This window comes from Pteronotus mesoamericanus, unplaced genomic scaffold (genome assembly GCF_021234165.1).
Source record: "Pteronotus mesoamericanus isolate MK-2021 breed Mesoamerican mustached bat unplaced genomic scaffold, CSHL_Meso_final contig_263, whole genome shotgun sequence".
In the NCBI taxonomy this organism is placed as follows: domain Eukaryota; kingdom Metazoa; phylum Chordata; class Mammalia; order Chiroptera; family Mormoopidae; genus Pteronotus; species Pteronotus mesoamericanus.
In genome coordinates, this window is record NW_026555112.1 from 11,847,608 (window position 1) to 11,864,804 (window position 17,197).

The 17,197-nt window shown below is 34.4% G+C and overlaps 1 protein-coding gene across 2 annotated transcripts in view; it reads left to right on the plus strand.

The window, feature by feature from the left end:
* CDK17 (cyclin dependent kinase 17) overlaps positions 1-17,197 on the plus strand; it is a 78,272-nt gene that overhangs the window by 19,873 nt on the left and 41,202 nt on the right. The window lies entirely within an intron of this gene.

Consider the following 17,197-nt stretch of genomic DNA (forward strand, 5'->3'; position numbering starts at 1 on the left):
TAATGTTAATTTAGAAATATATAATGACAAATACTTCGGATTGATAAATTGTTGGGGGGTGTAAGGGATATGATGAGTTAGGGAGGCACACAAAGATTTTTTTAAAGGTTTCTGTCCTTAAGAAGTTTGTAATATGGTGAAACCCAGGAACTTTCATTACATACCTCACTTAATCTTGGTGAGTAAATCAAGGTGACCAGATTTTAGATTTGAGAATTGGTTAGAATGGCTTTAGAGTAGCGGCTTTTCTTTGATCTGAGGAACTCTTTATATTTTTAAACATTAATTTACTTAAAAATTACAAATATTACAAATTAATATAAATATAATTTTAAAATGAAAGTTAACTACAGGTATTTTTCAAAGAAATATGGTTCAGAGTATCATTGTTTTACATATTTGCAAATCTCTTTAATGTCAAGCTTAATAGAAGACAGTTGGATTCTCACATCTACTTTTATATTCAGTCTATTGCAATATTCTATGCAAAGTAGTGTCTGGAAAACTCCACTGTATACTCATGAGAGAAAAGTGAAAAAGGTAAATCCCTTAGTATTATTAGAAAAATAGTTTTGACTTCAGCACCCACCCTCCTGTAAATATTCTGTAAACCACCCATGGAGAACCTCTGCTTTAGAGCAAAATGAAATTGGATTCTCATCCTGATTTTGATCTTCCCCTCTCATTTGGATAGTCTTAGGCTGTTTCTGTTGTATTAAGCTCTACTAACTCATTGAACTCTACTTCTCAAATCTACTCCTGGGTATCTTCTGTTATGGATAGCCCTGGAGCGGCAGGCTTTGATTCTTGTGTTCTCTCCTTTTTTTGTTTGGTCACTCACACGCCACCAGTTAGAAATGGCAAGGCTTGCTACCTATGTAATCTCAGGCAAATTTGTTTACATTTTTAAGTCTTTTTTGTCATTTGTAGAATGGGAGGGGCAGTAACAACTCATAATACTTTCTTGGAAATTCAGTAAGAGAAATTTATATATAGTTTCTAAGAAAATCTGTTAATAGAGGTTTGCAAAAAATATTACCTGAGATAAGTTTCAGTTTTGTCACATACGTTTTAGACTGGTTGGTTAAATTTGCAAAAGATCCTAAACTCAGTAAGCTTTGGGTCTCCCTTAGTTATGTTACTCTAGAGAGTGACTTCATGTTTTTTGCTTGCGTGTTTGTTTGTTTGTTTGTTTTTTAACTGTCTTCTCTGTCCTTCTGTCTAGTACTTACTTAGGTCTTCTTAGAGTTAGGTCCTTCACAAGGAAATGGGGTTTTGAAACAAACAGCAAGACACCCTTTTTTGAAAGTGTTTATGATCTTGTGCTTAAGCTATTTAGAAACAAATAGGAAGATGCTATGTAAAAGATGTGTACAAAGCCAGAGCATATTGTAAGGAATACCCAGTTTTGTTTAGGTAGCAAAGTAGAATAGGGAAAGGAAGAAGGATTAATTTGTGCCTTATTTCTCAATCACTAATTTTTATAACTGCTAGAAGAAAAATTACTAAGCACTGAGCCAATTCATATTTATTGAGTAAGCTATGTGTTAACCCTATTCTGAGTGATATTATGAAGCAGTTAAGCACATGGACTAGGTAGGGTCTTGTACTACTTGGGTTCCAACTGGCTTCTGCCTACTATTTATAACCTTGAATGAGTTTATTTTAACTCTTTAGTGTCTAAGTTTAAGATAATGCAAAATGGGATAATTTTAATAATATAAGATTATTACAGTGTTAGAAGAGTTAAATAAAATACCGGAACAGAAAGGCATATAATACTATTAACTATTTTTTCTACTACATAAAAAAGGGAAAGGACATCATTTCCTTGATACCAGCTTCTAATAGTCTCACTGAGACCTTATGTTTTTAAATGGTTGCTAAAAATTAAATAATGTGAAAGGTTAATATTGTCTTTTTTTCATTCCCTTGTTAATTGTATTTAAAGCACATTTTAGTACTTTGGCTTGGACAAGAGGAGAAAATTGATAAAAGGCCAGATCTTTCATTAAAGTGCATTTTATCTAAATTCACGTTAATGATTTTTTACTCTACCCCCCTTGAATTTATTAATAGATGCCTTCTTATGTGATATTGCTAGAGAAACTAATGGGTGGGGAGGTATCTAAACTTCAGTCTCACTGAGAGAAAAATTGTCTGTTGATGTCATTAAGTGCTAGTCATTTTTCATGTATTACTAATAATTTTTGAAGGATATGTTTACCAGTGTATAGGGACATAAACTTGTGAATTGCCTGGTTAACTTGGCAAACAGAAGATTGCTCATATTTTTATTTTGAGACTGATTTATTGGACTCTTCCAAGTTGTCCTTGGGAAATGAAATTTTGGGTCAAAAATCAGTGTCAGGCTTTATAGTAAGCCATAAATTTTATTGTTCTCTAGGGCGGTAATTATGAGAAGTAAGAATCTTTGAACAATGAGCAAAAATCATCATTAAAATTGAATCCTTTTTGCTTATAGAAAGACTAAAAAAATAAAAGAACCTTTTTTCCATTTGTGTCACTGAGGATATCAGAAAAACAGTAATGCTAGTGAAATGTGTACACAGAAGGTGAATTACACGTTAGGGTTCCAGGAAAAGCTTGTTTGTAGTGATATGCTTAAAACAAGAGATTTATGCTGCCACTTTTTAATTTCCAGATTTAAAAAAAAAATGTGTGTCAAAAAAAAGTTTTCTCCTTCGTAAGAGAATTCATATTTTTGGAATCAGTTGGAACCACAAATGGGGGGTCTATTTGGACTCCTTGAGAAACGTTTTAATGCTCCAAACACTTTATCTATTAAATTGAACATTTTTACTCTCTAATTAAATGATGGTTTCTCATTCCCCTCAGTATGTGAGTAAAGTTGATTGGAGAATCATTCCAAAATTTAGTAATAATGAATTTATAACCACTTTTACTGTGTCTTTCTACTCCTGAGTTTTGGAGAGCATTGTTGAGTGCCATTAGGTTCTCTTTCCTATTGGTTATTTGCATCCTTAATACTTGTATTTCAATCAAATTTTCAGCCTGCTATTATAAAAGCAGTCATATAAATGAATATGCAGTTAAGTTGCTAGAAGCTCACTATTACCTTGCCCCACAGCATAAAAACAGAAATTGATTTTCCTGTATCAGGTCAAATTCTGTAATAAATATTAATTTTAACTTTTAAATAAAACAATCATCAGATCTTAGCTGATACCACATATTTCAAATGGTATGTTTTGTGAGAATTAAATAAGACTTTTTCATAAAGAAATCACATTCAGAGCTGAGCTTGTAAACAAAAGTTTTGTTTAATTGTAATAGTTTGTTTTTTTCTTTTTCTTTCTTTATTTTTTGTTTAGTTTTTTTCCAGTTTAAGAATATTAAAAGTGCACAGAAATTTTATTACAGTTAATCAGCACTCCATGTAGAAGGGAAAATTCAAATTATCTGCCTACACTACAGTTACAAAATTTGTTTCAAGTTTAACTTATTTTGAAGACAGGGTTGCATGCTGCAGAGACTTCAATGTATAGCATTTAAGAAAGCAAGTGGGGGTGTAATAGAAGCTGTAGTTGATTTGTGGCCTTAATTCTGTCTGGAAGACTACTTTGTTAGCCATGGCATGTTTAATATTGCCTACTGATGGCCACTAGGCTTTTCTTTAGTTTGACCTTTCCAACCAGTAGTTGTATACTAGTTTTATTTGTTCTTGGAATTATACAACTTAATTGAATATTAGCTAAACCAGTAAAATATCAGTGCATAAGGGCAGTTATTGCTCTGAAAAATTTGGGAAGGCTCTAAGAGAATTGCTAAAACATCTTGTGGGCTTAGATGTAAGGAAGACAAACAATAAAAGCCTGGAAAGGACATACAAATCTAGAAGAGCTTGGCATTCAGTGCTTTACAGGTGTTTTCAAATTTTATCATCATTTTTTAAAAACACATGAGAAATTGTAGAATGTATTGGTATCTGGTTTATGTAAGGAACTCCTATTATGGCCTTTGTTTCACAGCAAAATATTGGTAAGCACATTTGAATGTTTTAAGTTAAAATGCTTAGGGGATACCTAGATGTAATTTTTTTCCTTTTTTGGGATTCCGTGTTAACCAATTCTTTCTTTTATTGAATATACCTTCTATCTCAGACATTGACATTTTTCTTGAACACTAAATTGAAAGTCCTACTACTAAGTAGGACTGAAGAACTTTTTCAAAGTTTAACATGGATTTTGTAGTAAAATTGGAATAATACTGTGATTTCATAGTACCACTTGTAGCAAAAGTCATAAAATTTTGTATTCAAGCCATTTCTTTTAAGAAGACTTTGTAGTTACCTAGGTTTTCAGACCCTCTTATAATCCTTCCTAACCTTGTTTGCCCCCTTTCTTTTAAAAATAGAGTGGGTTTCTTTAAAATTTCCTCTTCTAAAGAATCAGCTGATGAGTCAGTATAATGGTTTCATATACAGATGTCAAAATATTTCATTTTCTAGTAAATATTAGACTAATATGTGCAACACTTCAACAATTATAGCTTATTTTGAAAATTAAAAGGATATTTTTTATTTATGTTTATTTTACTTCTTATCTTCAGGGAGCCAAAAATACCTTTTAAGAATTAGTAGCAAAAGGATTGGCCTGCACGTGAACCTTAGGAGGCACAGTGCCCAGAGAGGGCCCCAAAGCTTTTCCCTGGCTGCCTACTCTGAAGCAGCTGACTAACCAGCTGCAGAGCACATTGACATGGTCGTAATTGCTTTCATCCTGGAGCAGAGCAAGTTAACACAATTTAAATCAAGATCCACATTAGAAGATCCTGACCTGAGGATAACCTCTCATTTCCTACCTTTGAAAGAGGGAACAATTCTAGTCACTTCCTAACTTCTGTTGTCAGTGAGAGCAGCCAGCCTCAGTTGTTACTGTCGATTGGACCTCGGTTCAACAACCTTGGCACTTGAGTTCTGGCTAAGAAAGAATTCAGAGCCAAGACTCAAACTATAAGAGAAAGGTTATTTAGAAAGCCAGCTGAAGTATGTGGGCTCAGGGAAGAAGTTACAGGGGCAAAAAAGAGCCCTTGGAGCTTAGGAGAAAGAGAGACAAGGAAAAGCCTTCTGGGGGAGGGAACGGGGTGAGGAAAGGCACTGCTGTGCTCCATAGAGAGAGCTGCACTGGGCACTCCATCTTGAAGGTGTTTATCTGGAGGTCTCTGGAGGATCCCAATAGAATATGCATCAGCTTTCCAGGTGTGTCTTTTTAGGGTTGTGTCTGCTGTGGTTGGTGCCAGGAATCCTTAGTCAATGCAGCTGGTACTGATGTCAGCCATGGCCTCACTTGTCTCATTTTGCTACTTTTCTGGACCTGGAGCTGGAACACATCTGAGGCCTAGATGTGTTTGATGCTGTCAGAACCTTGTTGGGTCCCCTTGTTATTTCCCCCTCTAAGGGGGTCTGACACACATGACTAGCAACGTGCCAGGGGAAGAAAAGTCAGGGGAGAATCCAAATTGTATGACCTGTGATATGAAAGGTCAATGTCTAAACCACATGGCCAGCAATATGCTGGGGGAGGAAAGGTCACATTGGGGACAGGTCCCAGTTTTACCTGTTGCTTGGCACCCAGGGCTTTCTACCCTGGTGACCTTCTCTACCTGGTCCATCATCCTTGCTCTGTTCATTCTAACTGTGTACCACATACCCACAAAATTGAGTGGGGACATGCAGCTGCATCTAAAGATTGTGACCTCCTGACTTTTCTTTATACTTTATACAAATAAATTTGCAGTAGGATCTTCACAGTGTTTGTTACGGTGTTTGTTACAGAAGCATACATAACCCAGTCAAACCTGACTTATATATTCAGTGTTAATCAACATGACTGTTTTGTAGAAACAGCATTTACTGAACAAACACCATGGTAGATAAAAACATTCCTTTGGAGTAAAAGGAATTATAGTCTTCGTTTACTGTTCTTTGTTTAACAAGTAATGTTAATAGGTTTTCCCTATTGAAGTCTTCCTAGACCATTCCTATAAATATGGCATTGATGAAATATACCTAGGACTGTGTTTGTAAACTCACCTTTTTCCTAAAAAGCTTACCCCCCCCAGAGTGTGACAGTGCTCGTCTATGTTAAATGACAGACCAGTTTTTCTTTTTACATATATTTTTAGACCATTGTTTTCTTTTGATAAATTTAGGCCTCCCATTATTCTCTGAATACGCCTACAAGTCACTATAAAAGTTTATTGAGCTTTAGTTTCAAGAGATTTCAACTTTGTTTATTCTATGATTCACATGACAACATTGATAATTTCACAAATGGAAAACCGCAAGTAATGATAGATACAAGGGACTGAGAATTGCAAGCAATTTCCAACTCATGAGCTGTAAATCCACTCTTCTTTCCCATTGATTATAGGAGTGATGTTATTATAGGAATAACCCTGAATCAGCTCTCATTCATTAAGTATAATTCACATGTTCTTTATTTCAATGGTTAGTAAAAAATTCAAAAGTTCACAAAATATTAATTGCAAAAATTCATCACAGAATTGAGAACTGCTCTTTTACATTGTAAGTCTACCTGTTACCAGATGAATTACAACTATGTAAGAAGTCTTTCTTGACTTTTGAGGGCATATTGAGTTAAAACATAATACAAAGGAGCAGAAATCATTAAAAATGACATGAAGTGAGGGAAAAAAGGGGAAATGAAGTAACAAAATGTGTAGGTGTTTTGTAAGTATTAAAATTTTGTTGACTTATGAACTTAATATTTCTACTCTGAAAGTTTTTTTAATCTATTAGAATTCTGATGAGCATTTGGTTTGCATTTGACCTTCTATTCACTATTTGAGTTTTTCTGCTTTTTTGAGTTTAAATCTTTTAAAAAACAATTCTGTTGGTATTTTGTTTTAATATTGAATATTTAATACAACAGTATATTAACATTTCATTTGATTTTCATCTCCAAATGCTAAGGCATAGTGAAATTATGAAAATTGTCCACATATATTCTGCCTCTTCTCTTGGGAATATGGTTAGGAATTCCTTCCCCTTAAAATTAGGCATGGCTACGTGACTTGATTTAGCCAATGAAGTGTGAGTAAAAGTAATATGTGATACTCCTAGGGAAGCTCTTAGAATTAATGTATGCTTTGCCACACTCTTTATCTCCTTCCTATGGTGGCTTCTGCTTCAACCTAGGTTCTTAAAGACTTAAAGCAGAGGCCCAGTCAATTCTCAGTGGATGCATTGCATGAAAGAATAAAATCTTAGTCATTTTAAGTCACCAAGATTTGTTGGTGTTTGTTATGGAAGCATACATAACCTAGTCAAACCTGACTTATATATTCAGTGTTAATCAACATGTTTTGTAGAAACAGCATTTACTGAACAAACAACATGGTAGATAAAAACAGTTGTTCTCCAAAAAGGGTATAGCTGTCTTTTGAAGTTCAGCCTAAGTGGTTGTAATGTGTAATTTATAAAGCGAATCTGTTGGAATTAGTTAGGTGCCCTATTTGTGAGCAAAATAGTGTAGTAACAAGTAATAGATAACGTTGGTGGGCCAGGAAAAGAATGGAATGATATGTCACACAAAAGAGACCAGGTTTCATTCCTAATAACACTAAATAGAGGCCATTTGTTTCAGAAAAAGGAAAAATTAAATCCATGTGGCTATAGTCAGGTTTAGAAACTCATCTGTTAAGTCACTAGCCTGAAATCACATAGTTACTTAATGGCAGGACTGGGAAAAATAAATCTGCTCTTTTAACTCTAGCCCTGTGTCCTCTTATTATTTTAAGAGGTTTCACTTATTCTCAAGATTTTTTTAATCCACTCATAATCTTTAATTCAGTCTCTTTCAGTCTTGTTTTTTCCCCCAAACTTAATAACATTTTTCACAAATTTGTACAAAATGGTGTTAATCATAGTTCTTGGTTTATTACACATTATCCTCACTGGTCTGTGCTTGATCTGATTATCTTGTGTGTATGTATTTATATTATACATCAGTAAAATAATATCTGTGATCCAACTTCTTAAACATTGCCAATAACTTAGATCTCCCTATGTGTTCTCCTTGCCTTTCCCTATGATAGCTATCACCTTGGACTTTGTATTTCATTCTTCTGCATTTTGTAAAAGTTTTATATGTTTACCTAAACAATATTTTTTGTTGTTGTTGCTTCTAAAAAGAATATACTAAATGTAGTCTTCTGGACTTGCTTTTTTTGGTTAAATATATTACTGATATTCTTGCATGTGGCTATAATTCATTCATTTTGCCACTGTATATTCTGCATAATTTATTCATTTACTGTCTGTAGACATTTGAGTTGTTCCAATATTTATGTTATTGTAGATATTCTGCTATGAGCATTTCTGTTAATATATCTGGGTAAATGTGTTAAAAGTTTCTCTTGAATATGAACCCAGAATAAGAATTGCAGGATTATAGAATATGCAATGTTTGACTCTACAAGATAGTACCTAATTAATTTTCACCATTGTTATATTAATATTGTTCATTCATGTTATTTTTCTCTTAACCAGGATTGCCAGAGGTTTGTCTATTTTATTAATTTTTTGAAAAAACCAGACTTGTTAATTGTGAGGCTTGTAGTTCTTTAGATAAATTATGTTATTAACTAAAATTAACAGTAGAGATTGAAGAGGATGTGATTTAAAAATGTGAGGGATATGAAAGCACCACGATCTAACTTGATAATCAAATTGGACATGGCAGTTGAGAAAATGGAAAGGGTACAGAATAACTTAAAAATGACTTCTGAATTTCTGACCTGAAATAAGTCAGGGGTATAAGTTACTTTTTCTGACTTTGCAATGTAAAAATGCCCAGGTCAGTTTTGTTTTTCTTTCATTAGTGTCTGTGCCATTATTTTGAAATTTTAAAAATAAAGCATTATTGCCTCATGAAAGTTGGTGGAATACTGTTTTTTCTGCACTAATGCTTGGGAATTATTTCATATAAACTACTTTACCTTCCTTAAGAAGAATTTGAAGCTCTAATTCTGATATTCTTTAGATCATTCTTAACCAAATAAATAAACTGCATTGCTCTAGAAAGAAGATAGGTCAGGTACTACACAAATCTGTCAACTCCCAGTGCTTCCTTTATTGTTGAAAATGTTAGTTTTCAAGGGACTAAGGTAATTTGAAGCCAAGAACAATCAATAATTCTACTAGAACTGTCCTATAGTTGTATTTTGAGAAATACAGTACATGCAAACATGATTGGGAGATTTCATCACTTAACTGAGATACAGAAAAGTAATTTGATTTTTTTGTTTGTTTTTGAATTCCATGTGGGTAACTTAAATTTTCTTTAGAGTGGTAGTGTTTCACTAGCTACCAGAGATGAAGATTCTCAAGTATCAAAGATAATTGGCAGAGCAAGTGTTTTAGAAACAATTTTTTGTGTCTCTCAGTGAACTCTCCTGGCTTTACATTTTAAAGCATTTTTTAAAAAATTAGAGCATTTGGTAAAATAAATTTCGTTGGGGTTATGTTAAAAGAGAATTTGATCTATTTACAAAGATAAAAATTAATGAAGTGTTACATTTTTCAGATACCAATTTCTTTCCAACTCTTTGTGGCTTTTTCAGTGAGCCTTTTCCTTTTTGTGTATAACCATTTGTGTATCAAACTGAGGCATTACCTCAAGTGATTACAATTGCTCTCTTGGTTCTGCTCTGAGTAAGACCATTATTATCAAAAGCATCAGATGACATTTCTAATAAATGACTTTTTGAATTCACTGAAACTGAACAGCTGTTTCAAACAAATACCCTTTCTGTGAGGACTTATCTGCAAATCAATTGATTATTCATGATGAAAGTATCTACATTTTTAGTGATATTTAAATCATATTTTAATTATATTTTGAATTTTAACTTATAGCCCAACAGACAATATGCAGAAATATGTGTTTAAAGAAAATAATTAAAATAACTTTTAATGGAAAAATACTATCTTCTAACAACCAGAAGGATTTGGGGGATTATTTGTACCAATGAATATCTCGAGATACATTACAAGCTGTTAGAGGCTCCTTGGTATCTGGTTTAGGTTTTGTCCAAACTGTTATTGACTCCAAGGGGTAATGAGTAGGTTTGTCATTTCATGTATCTATCTGTAGGGGTTCCAATGTAGTAAATTAAATGTCTTGATCTTTTACAACCTTATTAAAGTCAGCCAGTCAAATTAAATTTTATGTAAGTTGTCACATCAGTGAAGCAGTTTTCAGGAAAAGTGCAATTTGAGTATTCTCATTGTTGAGTGAATTGTTTAGCTTTGTAACAATTATAAAGACATTAATGTATCAACCTGGAGTTATACATACTTGCAATACTACAACTTCATCATTCTGGAAAATATATAACTCCTCCCAAGTTTCTTGTGAGCAGAGTTCCTATTTCATTTATCTTTCTGCTTTCAATGCCTCCTATATGGCCTGGAACATGGTATGGTCTCTGTGTGACTGTTGAATGAATAAATACAAAACATAAAGGGGAAAACCTAAGCAGGGCTGTCAGAATGAGACAGTGATCTAAATAAAACTGCCAGTTAAATAAAACTTTGACTTTAGATATGGAGAAAGACTAACTAATCTCTATTATTTCCTTCCTTCCTCCCTTCTCTCCTCCCCTCCCTTCCTCTCTTCCTTACTTCCTTACTTCCTTCTTTCCTTCCTTCCTTTGTTCCTTTCCTGTTCTCCTCCTTTCCTCTCTCTCTCCATTCATTCAGCAGGTATTTATGAGTGCCTGTTGAGCGCCAGGTTTTGTACTAGATGCTAGATTGTACTAAATGCGACAGTGAGCAAAACATTAAGTTCCTGCTCTCAAGGAGATTAAATTCTGGTGGTGGGAATCAGCAATAAATCAGTTTTTAGAATGTCAAGCAGTAAGAATATGAAGGAAATTAAAACAGGTTAGGGGGATAGAGTGTAACCTGGGTGTAGAGCTCTCTGTTTATACAGTATGACCAGGGAAGTGATGTTTGGATAGAAACCAGAAAGAAGATCAGTTAAGACACTCTTAAATATTACATTCTAGGCAAAGACATAATGAGGCTCGGATCAGGATTTTAAGCAGTTCATATGGTAAGGAGTGGTCAGACTCTGGATATAATTTGAAGGAGGAGCCCATAGGTGTTGGTGATACGTTGATTGTAGGGTGTGAAAAAAGGGAAGACAGCTGGAGTAGGTGATAGGCTAAGAGTTTTCATTTACTGGGATGGTGAAGACTGCAAAAGGATCAGAGTTTGGAGGAGTGGAGATACATGTGTTATTTTTTCCCTTGATATCTGTACCTTATAGCTAGACTTTAATTCTTCTGTAGTTAGAAGATGAAAGAGTTGCTTGCTAACTCTCTGGGAATTTGATAGTATGGAAGGAAAACTGAATTGGGATCCCTAAGGTAGAGTTTTAAGACCTGGCTCTCACTTTCAGAAATTTAGCCAAATAACTTCATTTTTTGAGCCTCTTCAAACTGTTTCCTCAACCATAAAATGAATTGGTTGGTCCCGATTGTCTCTAACATTCTTTTATTTGTCACAATTTGTTTCTCTCTCCATCCTTTTTAGAATTGCTTTGATGACCTCTTTATCCACTTATTTATTGTAAACATTCCTCATGTTTCTGACCTTCCCTCTTATTACACATGTTCTTCCTGGCTTCAGTCAGTTTTATAAATTAACTCTCAAATCCACACTTTAAGCTTTTATTTTTTTTTCCTGAGTTCCAGATTCATTTAAATTTGTTCCAGTAGTTTCAACCCTGAATTCATTTTTTTCCTAGACTTGCTTTTCTTCCTGTGCTCAGTTGTTAATTTTGATTATATGATTATATTACTATTATTAATATCTGACCATTAACCTTATTGAATTATTAATACTCAGTTTGCTAAATAGGTTAATTAGAATTAAGTTTGGGAGACTGACCTACTATTAGATCTTAGTGTGTTCATGATCCTAAAATCCTTTCATAATGCCTTTAAGGTCAAGACTAAATTTTTGTAGTACTACATTATTTGCCTTTTTTTTTTCTGTCTTGACATTTGCATATGCACTGGGGTGTAAAACTAGTGGCTCCTTATTTCAAATCATAGCATTAGCACTCTTTGTCTACATGCATTTACAGGGAAAGAAACAATTTCACATAAGAAGGTTTTTGATGAAGCAATGAAAGATTACTTTTCTTAGATCTCACCCTTGAATACATGTCTTTCTGAGTATTCTGTGTGATAAAACAGGTAGCCTGAAACGTTTCTGCTACGTGATGCAGCGATACAAGGGAATAGCAAACAGCTACTATTTAAAGGATGGCTACGTTCATTTACGTAAATGGATCACCATGACATAGTTGAGGGAGAAAAGCTGAAATATACTTTTTAGGAAAATGGCCTCATTTGGGTCAGGACTCTGTGCAGCTTTAGTTGTATTTAGTTCATTACTGGTATCAAATGTTTTGAATGCAGAATCAGGATTTTACCATCATTAAGTCTTGGGATCTGGGCACCTGTGAGATGCAGGCAGTCTCATCATTCTTTACAGTTCAGCCAACAGTAAAACTGTAAGAGATCTCTGTTTTGGATTTGAGCAGCTGGGATATTTTCTTTTCTCCTTAGCCCCACCTCTGGCTTTTCTCGCCCCTTGAAGAACCATTCACCTAATCTCCTTCCTATAATGGACGTCGTGGTTTTGCAATTGGTGAAGGCTCTGTACTGGAGAAAGTTTTCTCTTAGATCCGATGCCCTGGTCCCAGCATTTTGCAGCCCTGCCTCCTCATGCACATGCCCCCCCATCCCCCCCCCGCAGCCGCCATGTAGCTCCAATTAACTGGGGAAGAATCCTTTTGATAAAGTACAGATTTGCTTTGTGAATAAAGCTGCTAGGGATTTTAATGTCTTTGCAGTACCCATGTACCTCTTAAAAGTTGGGCTAGTTTTCCGCTTCTGTAGCACTTTTCACTCCTTTCACCATGACCCAGGCCATGTTTTCATTCCTAGAGAGGGCTTGTTCCCCTAGAATTTAGTTCATTCATGTGTCTTTGTATCTCTGCTCTGACTTTAAATTAAAAAACTATGATTTTATAGTTTGTCTGGCTTGTTCTTTTAATTTGTTGATTTTTAGAGAGAGAGAGAAGCATTGATTTGTTGTTCCAGTTATTTATGCTTTCATTGGTTGATTCTTGTAATATGCCCTGACCAGGGATCAAACCCACAACTTTGGCCTCCTGGAGATGACACCATAACCAACTGAGCTACCTGGCCAGGGCCTGTCTGTCTGTTCTTATTGTTTAAGATGGTAGGAAAAAATAGTTTTTTAGGAGTTTCTACATCCTAATCATAAGCATTAGTCCTCATATTTTACTCTGTGTCTAAAATAATTGGTATAGGCTGAAGCTGACAGTTCACATTGAAATTATTTAGCCAGGTTTTAAAAGAAAATTCTACTGAAATATAGTATTGGCTGTATTTAAGCTTGGTGAAAAACTGATATAAATGCCTGCTGACAAAATACTTAAAATTTTTTTATTGTGGTAAGTATAACAAAAAAATTAACATTTAAAACATTCTAAGTGTACAGTTGAATGACCTTAAATATATTCAGAATGTTACGTAGCCATCACCACTGACTGTTTGCAGAATTTTTTTATCATCCTAAACAAAAACTACCCATCTCCTCATTGCCACTTTCCTCCTTTCAGTAACCTCTATTTTACTTTCTGTCTCTATTTGCATATTCTAAATATTTCATTCAAGTAGAATCATATAATATTTTCCCTTCTGTGTCTAACTTATGTCACTTAGCTTAATCTTTTTTCAGGTTCATTCAAATGTAGCACATGTCAGAATTTCATTCTTTTTTATGGCGGAATAGCATCCCATTGTGAGTGAGTGAAAGAGAGAGAGAGCGTGCACGCAAGAGAGAATATTTTGTTTATCCTTTTATCTGTTGATACATACTTGATGTTGTTTTCACCTTTTATCTATTATCATAGTTAATCCTGTCAGTAACATTGGTGTACACGTATCTATTTGAGTATCTGTTTTCTTTGGGTTATATGGCTAGCAGTGGAATTGCTGGGCCACATGATTATTCTGTTCAACTTTTTGAGGAACAGTTTTCCATAGTGTCTGCGTATTTTAAATTCCCACCAGCCATGCACCAGTGTTCAATTTGTTCATATTTTCACCAACACTGTGACTTTCTGAGTTTGGAGGGTTTCTTTTGTTTGTTTTTTAGGGAGAGGTTTGTTTTGTTTTGTTTTATTTTTTATGATAGCCAGCCATCCCAGTAGGTGTGAAGGAGTATCTCATCCTGATTTTGATTTCTCTAATGAGTAATTATGTTGAGATCTACTCATGCACTCATTGGCCATTTGTATACCTTCTTTGGTGCAATGTTTGTTCAAGTTCATTACCCATTTTTAATTGTTTTTTTTTATTGTTGAGTTCTTTATATTTTGGATATTAAACCCTTTGCAGATACATGATTTGCAAATATACTCTCTCATTCTCTGGATTGTCTTTTTCACTCTCTTGATGCTGTCCCTAGATGTAAAAAAGTTTATTTTAATAAAGTCTTTATCCTTTTTTTTTTTTTTGTTCCCTGTGCTTTTGGTGCCATGCTTAAGAAATCATTGTCAAATTCAACATTATAAGTATCCTCTTCTAAGAGTTTTATAGTTTTAACTTTTAGATTTAGGACGTCGATTCACTTTGAGTTAATTCTTATATATGGCATAGGTAAGAATCTAACTTCATTCTTTTTCCAGGTGACTGTATCTGGTTTTCCCAACACCATTTGTTGAAATGACTATCTTTTCCCTCAGAAACAAACTGACAGTGACCAGAAGAGAGGGGTAGAGAAGAGGGGTATTATGGGGGAAAGAAGGGGAAGGGTTCAAGTCAAGGAACATGTGTAAGGGGCCCATGGACAAAGAGAACTGGGGAGGAGGATTGAATGTGGGGTGGTGGGGCAGGAGAATAATGGGAAAATGGGGATAACTGCAATTGAACAATTAAAAAAAAAAAGACTGTCTTTTCCCTATTGAATGGTCTTGGCACCCTTGTCAGAAATCAGTTTATCATAGATATGAAGGTTTGTTTTGTGGCTTTTAGTCCTATTCTGTTGGTCTATATATCTGTTCTTATGCCAGTACCATATTTCAATTATTGAGCTTATGGTAAGTTTGGAAATCAAGAAGTGTCCGACTTCCAGCTTTTTATTATTCTATTTCAAGGTCGTTCAGGCTATTTAAGGTCCCTTGGTATTCTATATAAATAAATTTCTGCAGAAAACAACATTGGGACTTTGACAGGGATTGTATTTAATCTGTAGATCACTTTGGGTAATATTGCCATCTTACTGTTAAGTCTTCCAATACATGAATGCAGAATGTCCTTGCATTTATTTAGGACTTTAAATGTGTTCAGCAACATTTTGTAGTTTTCAGTGTATAAGTCTTGTGATTCCTTGATTAAAGTTTTTCCTAAGTATTTTACTGGTTTGATGCTATTTAAATTTCTTTTTAGCATCTTTATTGCCAACATAGAGAAATACAGCTGGCTTTTGTGTGTTGATTTTGTATCCTGCACCATTGCTGAATTCATATAGTAGCTCAAACAGGTTTTTATTTGTGGGTTGCTCCAGGGGTGTCCAACCTTTTGGCGCCTTTGGGCCACACTGGAAAAAGAGGTGTCTTGGGTCACACATTAAATATACAAACAGTAATGAAAACTGATGAGCAAAAAAAAAGTTTTAAGTAAATCTACAATTTTGTTTTGGGCCGCATTCATAGCCATCCTGGGCCTTATGCAGCCTGCGGGCTGTAGGTTGGACACCCCTGCTAGGATTTTCTGTATATAAAATAATGTCAAATGTGAATAGGGATAGTTTTACGTCTCTTTTTTTAATTATGATACCTTTTATTTCTTTTTCTTGGCTAATTGCTCTGGCCAGAACTTCCTAGAAGTAGTGAAAGTGGACATCCTTATCTTGTTCTTAATCTTAGGGAAAAGGTTTTCAGTCTTTCATTATTGAATATGGTATTATCTGCGGGTTCTTCATATATGGCCTTAATCATGTAGAAGTTGTTCTCTTCTATTCCTAGTTTATTGAGTGGGTTTATCATGAAAGAGTATTGGATTTTGTTAAGTGCCTTTTCTGCACCAGTGGAGATATTCATGTGTTTTGTTTTGTTTTTGCCTTCATTCTGTTAATGTGGTGTTACTGCATTTATTATTCTCTCAAGTTGACTCTCCCTTGCCTCCTGGGGATAAATCCCACCTGGTTATAAATGTAATCCTTTTAGTATGCTGCTGAGTTCACTTTTTTAGGACTTTTATATCTAAATTCATAAAAGATACTGGCCTGTAGTTTTCCTGTAGTGTTGTAGGGTAATACTAGTTTCATAGAATGATTTAGGAAGTGATCCCTCCCCTTCAGTTTTTTGGAATAGTTTGGGAAGGATTCTTGTTAATCTTCTTCAAATATTTGGTAGAATTCAGCAGTGAAGCCAAAGATTTTCTTTGTTGAAATGTTTTGATTATTGTTTCAAATTGTTTACTGGTTGAAGGTCTTTTCAGATGGCTTATTTCTTCTTGAATCTATTTTCAATGTTTGTGTTTATAAGAATTTGTCTATTTTGTTAGGTTATATAGGTTGTTGGTGTACAGTTGTTCATAGTAATCTGTTAAATGACAGTGGTTCCTCCTTACCATGAGGAATACATTCCAAAACCCCTGTGGATGCCTGAAACTGTAGATAATACCACTGTTTACTGTACATACATGCATACATACTTATGATAAAGTTTCATTTATAAATAAGGTACAGTAAGATATTAAAAACAATAAATAATACAATATAACAATTATAGTAAGATGCTGTAATAAAAGTTGTGTATTTGTGGTCACTTGTTTCAGGGAATCCTTCCTCACGTCTTTGAAGAGGCTCAGTGCTTTCCGGTACAACATGTTACTGTCAGTTGGAACACTTTTTCTGTTCACATCTTCCATCCACAAATTTAATGCCTTTTCCATTTTAATTAAGCACTTATCACACACTGTGGTCATAACTTTTGCATTTTGAGATACAACAGCAAAATTAGTAAAAATTTAGTTTCCCTTCATTTTCATGATAGATGATTTCTTTTTACTGTAGATC